The 14,692-nt window shown below is 44.7% G+C and overlaps 1 protein-coding gene across 2 annotated transcripts in view; it reads left to right on the top strand.

The window, feature by feature from the left end:
* PRPSAP1 (phosphoribosyl pyrophosphate synthetase associated protein 1) overlaps window positions 1-14,692 on the top strand; it is a 302,806-nt gene that overhangs the window by 132,005 nt on the left and 156,109 nt on the right. The window lies entirely within an intron of this gene.

Genomic DNA, 14,692 nt, shown 5'->3' with positions numbered 1-14,692 from the left:
CTTTTCTGTATTCACATGCTGTGCATTATCCTACCATCTATTGGTTGGGTCCGGAATTGCTGTATTGCCTTATCTGAAAGAAACTGCTGACGAAAACCTTTCCGGATCCAGTCTGACGCCTGGGGGTAATTCTAAGGTAAGGAAACTATAACTAACCTATGTTTCTTACAGATACTTAAAAGAAAACATGAAAAAAATACTGTAGCACCACTTATAGCAAATAAAAATAAAAGGCGCTGGGTGCACTGGGTCTGTGGTTGGAAAAAGGTGGTTACTACAGATCTGAAAATGTTCTGTGCATGCTGTGGTTTTAGTAGTTTCTTACCTGTTGGTGTAGTTTTGCAGCTTGAAGAATTTTCTCGATTCACATGCTGTGCATTATTCCGCCATCTAGTAGTTGGGTCCGTAATTGCTGTATTTGTCCCCTTTTTTAGGTCTCGTGGCGATTACCGCGCGAAAGCCCGGTCTCGCCAGAGACCTATAGTCACCGGCTCAGCTTCCCAGGAGACAAGAGATGGCCACGCGCATAAATGGGCTCGGAGCGGGCCGCGCGCACGTGTGCACATCTCCTGTCTCCTGGGAAGCTCTAACACACACAGCCACACCTCCCCCTGCTTACGCATGTGCACACACAGAGACACACACACGAGCGCACATACACGCACGCACACATACAGAGACCCCCCGCCGCCGCACACATACACTCACGCGCGCGCACACACACACGAGCGCACCGAGACACATAACACCCCCTGCCACCCCCCTACAACTAAGCCTCACTCACCGCCACTCCGGACTTCTTCAGCCTCTGCGGGGCTCTCCTTGGGCATGGGAGCCCTGCGTCACCACTTCTCCTCTGGGCAGCAACACCCCCTGCCACCCCCCTACAACTAAGCCTCACTCACCGCCACTCCGGACTTCTTCAGCCTCTGCAGGGCTCTCCTTGGGCATGGGAGCCCTGCGTCACCACTTCTCCTCTGGGCAGCTACTCCATGGGCGCGGGCTTCAGAAGACGGAACTCCCGCCCCACTACAGGTTTCGGTTTCACTCACGTCTTACCAGCTTTCTTTAATGCTTGTTCTTAAAAGCGAGAAAAACTCACAAGCAGTTTGCCAAGCACTCTCAATGCTCCTTTCTGAACCGAGGCTCCCCGGACTTGGGCCAAGGTCGCCCACACCAAAAGCCGCCTCTGCGAGCCCCGCTGAGATGCATGGTGCAGTGAGGGTACGTTTGCTAGTTCTTGCCAGGAGTAGGTTTGTTTGCAGTCTGGCCCTGACGGTTTGAGAATGGAGCCATTTACTCAGTAGTTGCCCTGGTGCTCCACTCGCTGCCATTCTGGCACTCACTGGATCTCACACCACCCAGACCGCCACCGTCGGCTCTTCCTCTATAGATTAACACGGCCCCTCCCCCTCCGATCACATTCGTGAAGCATCCTCTTGAGGAGGTATTTCTGGTTGGAGGTCATAGAGGCGGGCGATGCAGAGACTCGGCAGGTGATGCAAGCTTCTCTCCCACGCCTGCTTATATCGGGTGTCGTAGGTGGGCAAGGCACAGAAGACTCCGGAGCACCGCAGGCACACTCGTAGGTGTAGCAGACACAGCTGTCCCCTCGAGCGGCGAGTCACTGAGGAGCTGTTCATCCCAGACCACCTCCAAGGACACATCCATCCCACGCACGGGTGACACCCGAAGACAGGCGTCCTCCGCACACAGCTCATCCATCGTAGGCGTCACAGGGACAGCGAGAGATGACGACCCAGGCAGCATCCCTTTCAAAGGGCCGAAGGTACCAGACTCCCCAGAGGCCTCACGTCCTCGCTGGCCTTTCAGAATCTCGTGCTCGAATGTACCCACTACCCACTTTCATTTGCTGTTGGTTTTTGTAATGTCTCTCTGTCTCTCTCTATCGATCTCTCTCTCTGTCTGTCTGTCTGTCTGTCTGCAGTCTCTCTGTCTATATATATATATATACACACTCTTGTAGGTTTTGTTTTGGTCCCGATTTCTCCTTTTATCGCTGTTTTCCTGTCTTCCATTTTCCTTCATTCTCCCTAATCTGCCCTTTTCTCTTTTGCTTTGGGTCGAAGCCTGGGGATGGGAAAGAAGTCTGAGTTCCCATAGAGGATGTAAGTCTGGTGCCCCACTGCGTGCACACATTGGATACTGGTCCATGTGTTAGTACTAGCGCTTGGAAAGAGTACAGCAGTAATGCAGAATCCCTGGGGGTAGGGTGTTCAGAAACGCTGCTGATAAACTGTCTATCACAAGTTATGGCCTCAGTTAGCATGTGTTTTTACTCCAGTGGCAGCCTGAAGCTAGGTTTTGAGAGCCCAACAGCAAACCTATAAATTCTGGGAATACAGGCAGAAATGTTTATAGTTTTAAATCTCTGGCCCCGTGATATCCAGGATCTAGCCCACAATACTGCACAATAATGATGTAATTCCAGTCAACTGCATGCCTTTCAAACGCATCAGCTGCAGTCTAGGCATTCACACATTGATACAAATGACAAATGTCCGTGATCAAACACATTCGCAGCAATCCCCAAAAGTGAATGTTTGCATTTCACTTGGAACGTGCAAGGTCCCATGCAATACATTGTAGTAATGAGTATTTCAGCTAGATAACAAGCCCCAACTGAGCCCAAAACTCTAAGGTTTCTTAGTTTCATGCATAAGTAACTCATCTATCCAGATTTTTGCTTTGCATTCTGGTACTTGTAGTCCTGTTTTTACAATGATATCAATGTACGAAGTGCAAGGAAAAAAGTATACTGGGGAACAGCAGAGCTCTGAGGGAGATTCAATATATTCTTCATGGAATGGAGAGGCTGTATCTGAAGTACATTTATTCTAAACCACAAAGTCTCAATATTTAGATTTAAAATTAGTGTCACAGGGAAATTAAAATACTGGTTTTGAGGAGGGCAGAAACGGAGAATTTGCCAAAAAACATGGGTTCCCCATCTTCAGCTCTGATGAAACAACCACCCTATTTATTGTATGTTGACAGACAAACCCACTCAGACTGGAAAACCCTTGTTGTAGGAGGTCAGGTTTTCTGCCTAGAGCCTTTGAACCCGGTTAGTGTCACACTGACGGACATAGGCCACCGATCACACCAGAGGCACTGCTGGGAGCTGAAAATACAAATCGCTTGGCTAGGTGTTTCTAGTCTAGATGCTAAAACAAATATAGCAAAGGTGAATGAAAATCGTGTTAACATCATCAATTAAAAGGCAAGCAACACTACTAACGTGTGTCCTGGGCAACTCTAAAGCTCTATTTCAAAGTACTGTTTCATATACACCCGTCCCTGCTGTTCGAGGTACTATGTAAATTAAAAAAGGGGGTACAATTGTATGGTGATTACACATATGTATAAAATACAGTAACACCAGAGCCAGTCACTTTTGAATACCTAGCAATACACTAATCAACCATTCGGAAAGGCAACGCAAAATCGATACTTTCTGCTCCAGTCAAAATAGAAGATCCTTTTGTTTGAACTTTAACCTCATTAGACTTGCTGGGGCAGACACTTACAAACCGCTTCTAGAGCTATACATTTAGGGACTGAATTGGACTTGGATATAACCTGGGTTCATCGGATCCAAACACTGGTCAAACACTGCTATTTCCAACACAAAAAGATATATTAGACCCGCCTCGTAGCCAGAGTGCTATTCAATCATAGGTGCAGCAGTAAAACACCTGGATTACTGCAATGCATTATACACTGGTTTATCAATTAAGGCAATTGCCAGACTGCAAGTGGTACACAGTGCTGCAGCTAGGCTGACTTGCCCTACACTAGCTCTCTGTGAGGCAGAGTACTCTCTTTAAACTTTGAGTCGAGCATTTAAATGGCTTTATAATAAGATCACTGTCTACTGAACTGCCTTACTGCACCCTAATAAGCTGGTATGCTCACAAGAGGCAGAACATTCCCAATAGTAGCTTAAAAAATATGGACTAGTTGACCAGGGACTCTATGGTTAGAAAAATCGAGAGATTAAAAACAGATCTAGTAACATGTATTTTTTAGGTCAAGCCTGCAAGGCATGGTGTAGTCAGGTGGGGACATGAAACTCCGGCCACTCTCCGCCCATATTTTTCATTGGCTTTTGTCATAGAACACTGTGAAATGTGGCTGTTCATTGGTCAATAGGCTTAGTAGTCCCTCCTTAGTACCGCCTTGTCTCATTTTGAAACCTCCCATGGCAACACCCCCTGTTACGTGTGTTGTTACTTAGCAGGCTTTTATTACAGCCTCCCAGTACTATTTTCTCAAATAGCTTTGTCCTGCCTGCAACGCATTTGAAACCTAATAGGTCTCACATTTGCGAGAGTTTAAGCTATTGGCATTGTAAATGACAATGCCTTTTATTTATCAGTTTTAAAAACAACACAAATAAAAGGCATAGTCATTTGCAATGCCAATAGCTTAAACTCTCGTGAATGCGAGACCTATTGCATTGCAAATGCTTGTTTTTTTTGTGGTTGCTTGGTGTCGACATACCACCATTTGGTGTCCTTCTGTGACGTCAACGGGCTTCCTCCGGAAACTCCCACCTTTGGTCGTCATCTCCAGATTTTTTTTTCCGCCTTTGGGTCTGGATCGTCACGGAAGGAGCTCCTAAGATTTGTAGAGAAGAATCCATGAAAGTTAAAGTAAATAGTTCTACAGGTCAGTGATACCTACATTCGCCATTCCGGTCATCAAATCAAGCAGTCTGAGTACGCAGAGAGGGCAAAACACCAAAACTTCGACGAACAACCAGAGAATGCACATGCAAGGGACTCCCTGTGCAAGGTAATGGACAAGACACCGTTCCAGTTCTGCAAAAATTGTCATCATGAGTACGCGCAGAAAGATCAACATCCAGTTTGCAACCTTTGACTGCCACTGGTTCCTCAAAGTCAAGACTGCAATGCATGCTCGCTCTTCTCCCCGAAGACTTTGAGAGTGAGCGAGGCAGAGAAGGAGCCAACTACAACATGCTGGGCCAGGGCACTACACCATCGCTCCAAGACCTGGGCCTCTCCAGCGAAGAAGAGTACAACATCGCCGAAGGGCCTGAAGTTGATAAGGACACAGACTTCCAGGAGGTAGTTGTTGAGAAGAAGACTTCTGAGGAGGTAAGAGATACGTAGACCTCGAATAAAGTAGACGAGTCACGAAAAACGGACTCAGAAGGGAGCCTTAGCATCGAAGCATTCTGCGACCGCAGAAACATCCAGAGATAGGCACTCCGTCAGATCCTTGAACAAGGACTCCGGAACGGCAAAGATCCTTGAAAAAACAAAAACGTCCAAAGACGGACACGATAAAGACGCTTCGGCATTGACAAAGGAGAGGTCGAAACAGGCTTCCGTGACTGCATCAGCAAGCGTAAAAGGAAAGTCCGTAACTTTTGGCGTCAAAAACGCACGCAGCTGAGGTAGAGAAAAAAAAGAAGCGCCTCGAAGCCGAATTGGCGAGCATACTACAGCACAAGAAAGAAATCAACGAAAGTTTGAAGCAATTCAAGATACCGCCGAAAAATGCAACAGAAGTAGAGCAAGTAGTCTAGAAGTTGCAGCCCCCACCGACACCCGAACCGCTTGAGGAAGAAGAGCAAGAAGGATTCTTCTTCGAGGAAGAGAGGGACGTAGGTGGACACATATGTGGAGGCGGCAAACTCTGAGACTCAAGACCTCCAAAGGCAAGATCTCAACGCCAAATCGCCAGAAGAGGCGATCAATACTTCTCCCTTGAGGCTCTCACCACCAGATGACATTGGGATGTACTATCAGGTGATCAAAAATGCAGCTGAAACTTATGGAGTGCTTTTGGAAGAAGGGAAACCACAATCCTGTTTTCTGTTGGAAACTTTAATGCCAATACAGTCAAGAAACCAATTCCTTCCAATGTTGCCAAGTGTATTGGATCAATGAAAGGAAGCATTTAAGGGGCCCGCAACATGCCGAGCAGACACACCAATAGCATAGAAGAAATACAAACATTCTTCTAAAGATCGCATTTATATCAAAGGGTCAGTAACGGCGGCAACATCTATTATCACTTCCACTGCTAGGAAAAGAGCAAATGTGCCAACCACTGTTGGACCACCACCAGACATGGAGAGTAAGAAGATGGACCTAGTGGGACGAAAGGTAGGGAGAAGTGCGGCAAATCAGTGGCGCATAGCCAACTCTAATGCATTGCTAAACCGGCATGCATTTCAGCATTGGGAAGAGGTAGGGGAACTACTGAAACACCTACCAGAACAGTTCCAAAAGAGAGATACGCACTTAGTGGAAGGGGGTAAAAACATTGTGAATACCTGCTTAAAGTCCGCTCTTGATGCATAAGATCAGACAAATGATGATTGACATCACAGAAAGAAGGCATGCTTGGCTGAGAATGGCGATTCTCAGAATAACATGACAAGAGAATCTGGATTTCATTAAAGACGCGGAGGCTAACATTATGCATAATCTCTTTATTATGCCACTCCTCAGCAGCCCCTTTGAAGAACACTTACATAACAAACCATCCAGAGTTGGAACAATAAAGAACCACAAAAGTCTCTTGCATTGAACATTCTGCCTCTTTTAAATGCAAAACTGTGAAGATAAACACTTCTTCTCCAATCCACTTATCCATTATTCAGGTTACGTTACACCTGTGCATCCACAACCACAAAACAATATTAAACCAAAATACTTACAACCTTATAACTTCACTTAATCCTAATGCATCAAAACTTCATAAACTTACTGTTAATCACAAAACACATATATTCGTTTTAGAACAAACCCACAAAATACTCCTAGAGAGGAGTGGGCGGGATAATGTTGGCCTCTGTATCCTTAATGAAATCCAGATTCTCTTGTCATGTTAATCTGAGAATCGGCATTTTATTACAAGACCGGAGGCTAACATTATGCATGTTGAAAGCCCTTCAACACAACATCCAACATATGCCCGAGTGGTCTAAAGTAGTGACTTGCAAAAGTTCCCAAGTTAGACCAATCTGCCGCCTTCAAATTCCTCTCCAAACTTAAACTAGACTAACATGCTTTACTTGCCATTGCACCTCTTACCGAATGCGCTTTAAACGTATCAATATCTACTCCAGCTTCCTTCAGAGCAAATTTTACCCATCTTTAGCCGTACTTACCGCACCAAAAGGTCTGACAAAATAAATAAACAACTGATGCACACGATGACCTCTCTTCTCCTGCATTCATACTCCTTTAAGCACTCAACCACACACAGCTTCTTACATTCTTCGTATTTAGGATAAAAATTGTCTTAGTTCTCTTTCTTATCCCAAAACACCATCAGGACTGAACACCCTATTACATACCTCTAGACAATTAACATCTGAAACTCTTTTACATTAAATTAAACACAACAAAGTCGCTAACTTAGCTGGCATATACTTATTCAACAAATATTTGTTTGTATACCAATTCATAAAAAGTTTTAAAACTAGGTTCACATCCCATAAAACCTCATACCTAGCTCTAGGCGGTCTCTTAATCCGCATACTTTTTAAAACCCTACAAACTAAAACATTACAACCTACTGGCCTTCCACCAGCCATCGAATGACCTGCCGAAATTGCAGACCTACAACTATCGATGGTTCTATAACTTAAACCCTTCTCAAAGTTTTCCACCAAAAAATATTCGCTTCTACCACAGGAGCCTCTACGGCATCCAAATTCCTCAAACACCAACTTTCCCAGGACTTCCAAACTCCCTTATACCGTCTTCTAGTACCTGGGGCCCAAGACTCCTCGTAACTCTGCAGCCTCTTTCGAAAGTCCTCTTAATGCTCCATAACGCCTGACACTTTCCAAACAAGAAGGTTCAACACCCCTTCTAAAACAAGAGGATGCTCCCCTCCCAACTCGTTGCTCAGTAAACCATCTGATGCCGGAATCAATAGGGGTATGTATGTATATGTATAAACCGTTTTATAGCGCGCTCTGATACTTGGGAGTGTCCTGGTCCTCTCGCATGCTAATTCCAAGACACCTGGCAACCACGCTTGGGAAACCCAAAATGGAGTCACTAGGACCAATTGACATTTATCCTTTCTCACCTTCAGTAGAACCCTCTGAATCATCGCAAATTGAGGGAAAGCATACCCCCTCACCACTGTCCAACTCTGCTGAAATGCATCCACTGCCTCCTCTTCCGGATCTGGTAACCAACTGTAAAACCTCACCTTCTGACATGTGAGCCTTGTTGCAAACAAATCCACCTCTATCGGACCCAATCTCGCTTCTTTCTTTGTAAAACAAAAAAGACTTGATTCAGCATCCATTCACTGTAGTCTTTCACATATCTTGAATACCAATCTGCTACAACATTCAAATTCCCTGGAAGATACTCTGTTTTTAATGCAATTTTGTGCTCCAGACAAAAATTGCAAAACTCCGTTGCAACATCCTACAGATCCTTTGACTTGCAACCTCCTAACCTGTAACAAACTGCAGAAATGTTGTCCATCTTTAATAGGACTGTACAACCTTGAATTATCTTCTTGAAACACTTCAATGCGAATAAACCTGCTGTCAATTCTAGGCAATTTATGTGCATCTTTTTTTCTAAATCCGTCCAAACACCATCGGTCTCCATCTCTCCAATGGTGCTCCCCATCCGGAACCACTTGGATCCGCCTCCAAGACAAAATCCGGAACTCAGCCAAAAGTTGCTCTTCTATTCCAAGCATCTAAGTTGTTTTACCGCCATTCTAATTCCTTCTTCGCATAACAATCCAACTTCACTTGGTCCCCATACCATAAACCTCTTCTCAAAGTATCTGCCTTCACCCTCTGCAAGGCACGATAATGCAAAGGACCGGGAAAAATTGCTTGGATCGAAGAAGAAAATAAACCTAAAACTCTTGCCAAGTCCCCTAAAGACAAAGTTTCCCTTCGCAAAACACAAACAACCTCCTTCTTTATTATATTCAACTTCTTCACTGGTAATTTCAAAATCTCCTCTTTGGAATCTATTCTAAAACCTAAAAACTCCATACTCTGAGATGCAATCAAAACAAACTTCTCCTTGTTGATTAAAAAACCCAATTTCTCCAGAAGATTGATTACAAACTGCAACTGACTCCTCATCACGTCTGCATCCTGAGACATAATCAAAATGTCGTCCAAGTATACAATCAATCTGAAACCTCTCTCTCTTAAATATGCCATAACACCTTTCATCACCTTCGTAAAACACCACAGAAGGTCCAAAAGGAAGACAAACAAACTGGTATAACCTTCATCTCCACCTGAACTGCAAATAACTCCGACTCTCCTTCTTCATCGGAATTGTAAAATATGCATCCTTCTAATCTAACTTAACCATCCAATCTCTCTTCTGCAAAATATCTCTTAAAAAATGGATACCCTCTATCTTGAAATGCCTGTAAACTACATTTTGGTTTAAACCTCTCAAATGTATTACTGGTCTCCACCCTTTGTCCTTTTTTTCTACCAGAAACAAAGTGCTCACATAGCCTCTCATTTCCTCCTCTACCATACAAATTGCACCCTTTTGCAACATTGCTTCTAATTCTTTGTCTGCTTGCTCCATCTTTTCTTGTGAAAGAATTAACTCTTTCGGATCAATAATTTGCACTGGAACTCCTAAAAATTATATCTCGAACCCTTTGACGGTCTCCAGAACCCATGGATCCCTTGTGACCTCTTTCCAAACCTCTAGAAATAACTTTAACCAACCTCCTGCTTTTCCTTGGGAAAAACCAATAGAAATCTCCGTACTCACCTCTTGTACTTGACAATGACTGTCCGCTTCCACGAACTCCACTCCTTGATCTTCCAAATCTACCTTTTTGAGGGAAAATTCCATAGGAACCTTGAAATTCTCTTCCTGCACCTCTGTACAAGATATTGTATTGGGATCTTTGGAATCCATGGCTGACATAAAACCCTCGTCTGCCGGCCCTGCCATAAACCCCTTCAAACACCTTTCTCATGTTGTTTTGCACCATATCGAAGGCAGTATATGTTGCAACATGCTTACCCAATCCTTTTGCCATTCCTTCTCCAAATAATAAACCATTTGCATCTAAACGTGTTTCCTTCTCTGCCATTTCACCCAACTTAGGGCTAATCTTCATCAATACAGACTTTCTCCTCTCTGCTAACAAACTAGCGTTTGCGTTCCCCAAAAACACCATTGCTCTCTGACTCCAACCTCTAAGCAACTCAATATCCACCTGTTCACCATTCATAGGTGCCTCCTCCGCCAGGCCCATAATCCTGGCTAGGGGCCCCAGTGTATCAAGCAATTTGTCTTGGCATTGCTTTAACTAGCGTTCCAACCCATTGCGAGGGTTTCTGCCCAACTTAAATAAATAAGTTATAAACTCCGGGTCCAAATTTGTAGTGTAACAGACCTTATTCTCTATTTGTGGCCTAGAACATTCTGCCTTCAAAATTGTTCATACTTCTTTCTCTCATGGTTTTCTAATCCATTTTTTAACGAATTTACTGACATGGTCCAAAGGCCACCGGCCAGCATTCTTTGGATGACATAACTCAAATGGATTAAACATTTCGCCTCCTAAAGGATCTCTAATCACTGACTTGCTTGATGTCGCTACATCATCCCTCAAGTCATCATTAATGTCTTCATCCTGGTCCATGTCAAAGACAAACTCATAAAATGTACTTGATCCCTCCATCTCTGCTTCCATCTGAACATCATCATCAGACAGATCCTGCTTGCTGCCAAGGACACCTTTCCTTTTTGTGCCGCCAAGGACACCACTGTTTGTGATGGAGTAAAATCCATCCTTACTTCCTCTATTCAAATGCGTTGACTTTTTTACTCTTTTACCACCTTTTGGAACATACTCATCAGAACATGACCAGAAATCTTCCTCTGATCTGTTCCCCCTTTCTTTTACTATCCAAAACTATCTCAACTACCTCTCTCATAGAAGACTTTACCTCATTCTGAATAAGTCTCCTTCGACTATCTTCACTAACCCTACCTTCTACAACCTGTGACTGTACAACAATCGCTTCTGTATTCATTCTTGTCTCTTTTAAATTATGCTTTTATTCTGCTTGTTAAACCCTCTAATTCACCTTCACACAAAATAAACCTCCTAAATCAATCCGATCGTAACCATTACCGGCAACTGTCTATCTGTTGCCTAGTAACGCCTAGTAACGCTCTCTAACTCTCAAAACTGTTCACTCCTATGAACAACTTCCCAAACTAAGATGGCTACCGCGATCTTGCGAGATTACGAGTAGCCAATAATTTCCTTGCACTTGTGTGCTTCATCAGACACGTACGCACACGTCACCGAAAGATGTGATGGCAGCGCGTGGCAACTAATACCGTTACCACCGCCTTCGCATCCTGCACACGTTGGAGATTCCCTGCACGAGATGCCTGTGCGAGCTAACAAAGCTCCGTAAGCGCAAGTATTAAACCTGCACGCGAAGTCCTCCTGAATTTAAGAGTGTGGCGTGAGCCAGAAGCAATGATCCGCTTCCCCTCTAAATCTACTCGCTAAACTCGGCAAGTGAAACTCCTCATTACAATATTCCAGATTTTTGTGGAAATTACTCAATTAATATTTTTAAAACTCATATAGAAACCAACCCTTATTAAAAATTAAACATTTATAACAATACCTTATTAAAAAACTCATTCTCTCAGATCTCGGGGCGGCCCGGCCTGTCCCAATTTGTTGGAATACTATTGGGCTTGTCACCTCTGTTTTTTATCGGAATGGATTGTTCCTGAAAGTGAGAAGCACTTGGACCATGTGTTGGCTTGTAGACCGCTGTGGAACCTTGCCTGGCATCTGCGTGAGGCACGTCCTCGTAACGACTCCGAGAACGGTCTTGAAGATATGGGCTAGACTGGCACTTTCCCGGGGTCTTACGACCTTCCCTTCCCCCAACACCCCGCTCACGCGCAACTCTGCATTCGCCCCCTGCTTTTCAGCTTCAGGCCTTTGAGGCATGGACCATAGAGAGTCGACGTGTTCTCCAAGATTTTTTTCAGGGTTCTGCCCTCCGCTCTTTTGATCAGTGCAAACAATTCTAACATCTTGCTGACAGTGCGTGCCTGCAGTATTGCCAATTGAGTCACTGGCTGTCTTCTCCTGCGTACTCCCAGGAGGTGACTCGGCAACTCACCCCCTTTGAGTCCCTGGTCCGTAGGTTCGACGGGTCTAGGGGCAGAATAGGTTTTGGAGAAACCTATTCTGTCCTTCAACACTCTGGGCATCTTCCGCTCCATGGCTATTAAATAGGTTGGGCATCTGATCTGGCTGCTGACATCTCCCCGGAGGAGTGGGACCGTCTGTGGAAAGACATCCCTAAGGTGTACCGTAGCATTCCCCAGCGCAAATCTGCCTACACATTTGAAGGCACAGTGGTATTGTATACCTACTCCTCTCCAGCAGATGTTCCCGAACACTCCTCAGATTTGCTGGAGATGCCGGACTGATAGAGGGGACTTGCTGCACATTTGGTGGTCTTGCTCGGAACTCACTGTGTTCTCAGCCACATTAAAGAGGTGGTAGGTTTCCCGATCCCTGCTACCCCATCCCTGGTGCTTCTGGTCTTTCAGCTCGACACGCTGAAAGCCCTGACCGTGGCACACTGGCATCTCATCCTTCACTTAATAGGAGCAGTGCGACAGTTCATTGCCTCTTGCTGGAAGCAGCCCCACCCCTGCTTATTGCTGCGTGGTTTCTCCGGCTGTGGGATGTCCTTTCGCTGGAACTGCTTACTGCCCATCACACTCATGACACACGCTTTAATCGCATCTGGCGTCCACTTACACACCACCTTACTAAAAACCAAACATTCCCGCGTGATGCCCCCTAGATTGCGGGCTCTGCAACTGTTTGACGATCCCTTAGAGCCTTTCTCTAGAGGGAAGAGACCGGGCTCCCCGGAGTAGCCTGCTTTGCCTGCTGGGTGGGCTATTCGAGCCTTATGACTGCCGGCCTCAACTCTGGGTATTGGCCCTTTCCCCTCCGCCTCACTCCCTTGGCGCATCCGCTTCTCCCCTCATTTTCTTTTCTGTTCTCACCTTCTTTTGATTCCCCTCTCTATTCTCTTCTTCTTTTTCTTTGTCTCCTTCTTTCTTTCTTGTTATATGATGGTTCTTATGTTATTTGCCACAAAGTGTACTGATGCTGTTTCTTTATGATAAGCTTACAAGATTAAACAAATGTAAGGCTACTTATCTCATCAGCAGCAGCATTTAAAAGAGGCAGAACATTCCATGTAAGAGATGGTTCTTTATTGTTCCAATTTCTGGATTGTTTGTTTTTTAAGTATTCTTTAAAGGGGCTGCTGAGGAGTGGCATAATAAAGATATTATGCATAATGTTAGCCTCCAGTCATGTAATGAAAGCTCAGGTTTCAAACCAGAAGCCCAAAGCAACATAATTAACTCTCCGTTCAATGGAGAACAACTGTTTGGGAGCATTGTTGATGATAAACTAAATCAGTTGAAAAAGGACAACAAGACAGTAAGGTCTATAGGCTCTCTACAATTCAGTGACATGCGTAGGGGCACCTGTTAAGAAGACCAACAGGTAGAGGTAGTCACCAACCTACTACCTCACACACCGCATACTAGCAAACATACCAGGGATCAAGCCAAGGTAAACACCAGGGCCAGCAACAGAACTGGCAGTACCAGCAGGGAAGACAGTCCTTTCATGGGCACCCCGGGGAAGAGGCCAGCCACAAAGAGGTGGTCCACAGACCACAACCAAGTGACTGCATTCCAAAAGGGGCACACTTAACGAAAACATCACCAAGTGTACACACAGAATTACAACCTTCACAAACACAACATCCTGTAAGCGAATATTTGAGTCCTCATACAACATCAGTGGGTGGCAGAGTAAAATATTTCCTCCAGGAGTGGAAGGAAATAACTTCGAATAGATGGGTGTTTAACATAATTCAGTATGGTTACTGCATAAAGCTAAGCAAACAACCTCCCAACAAAAAGCCAAAGAAAAAAATACATTCACAAAGGGAATTATCTAAATTACTGAAAGAAGTGCAGGAACTTCTAACAAAACATGCAATAGAATGTGCTTCACAAGGAGAGAAACAACGGCATTTACTCTACGTGCTTCCTAATCCCAAAGGTAGATGGAACACTACGCCCTATATTTGATTTAAGGTTCCTAAAAAAGTTGATAAAGACACAAAGGTTCAAGATGACCACGCTGCAGGAGGTGATACCTCAATTGCAACAAGGAGATTATATGGCAACCATAGACTTAAGACGCTTACTTTCACATCCCTATAAACAAAAGACACAAGAACCTATTAAGATTCGTGGTCAACAAAACACACCAACAGTTCGAGGTGCTGGCATTCGGACTCAATTATGCGCCGAGTGTGCACAAAGTGCCTAGCAGCAGTAGCCGCTCACCTAAGAAGACGGGGAATTCATGTGTTCGAGGCATGTGGGCTGCTGAATTTATATCTATGCATAGATCGCCGCCTAGTGTTGGGTCCGGATGATTGCACATTGTTGTCCTGGAAGAGTCTTCGAAGTATCACGAGATAGGTGGCTCCTCCCCTGGACTACAGTGTGCATGGGCATCCCCTCCATGCTCAGATTGTTTTTTTCCGCCATTGGGTTCGGATGTACTT

This window comes from Lissotriton helveticus, chromosome 7, assembly GCF_964261635.1.
Source record: "Lissotriton helveticus chromosome 7, aLisHel1.1, whole genome shotgun sequence".
Classification (NCBI taxonomy): domain Eukaryota; kingdom Metazoa; phylum Chordata; class Amphibia; order Caudata; family Salamandridae; genus Lissotriton; species Lissotriton helveticus.
This window is presented reverse-complemented; position numbering and strand designations above follow the sequence as displayed.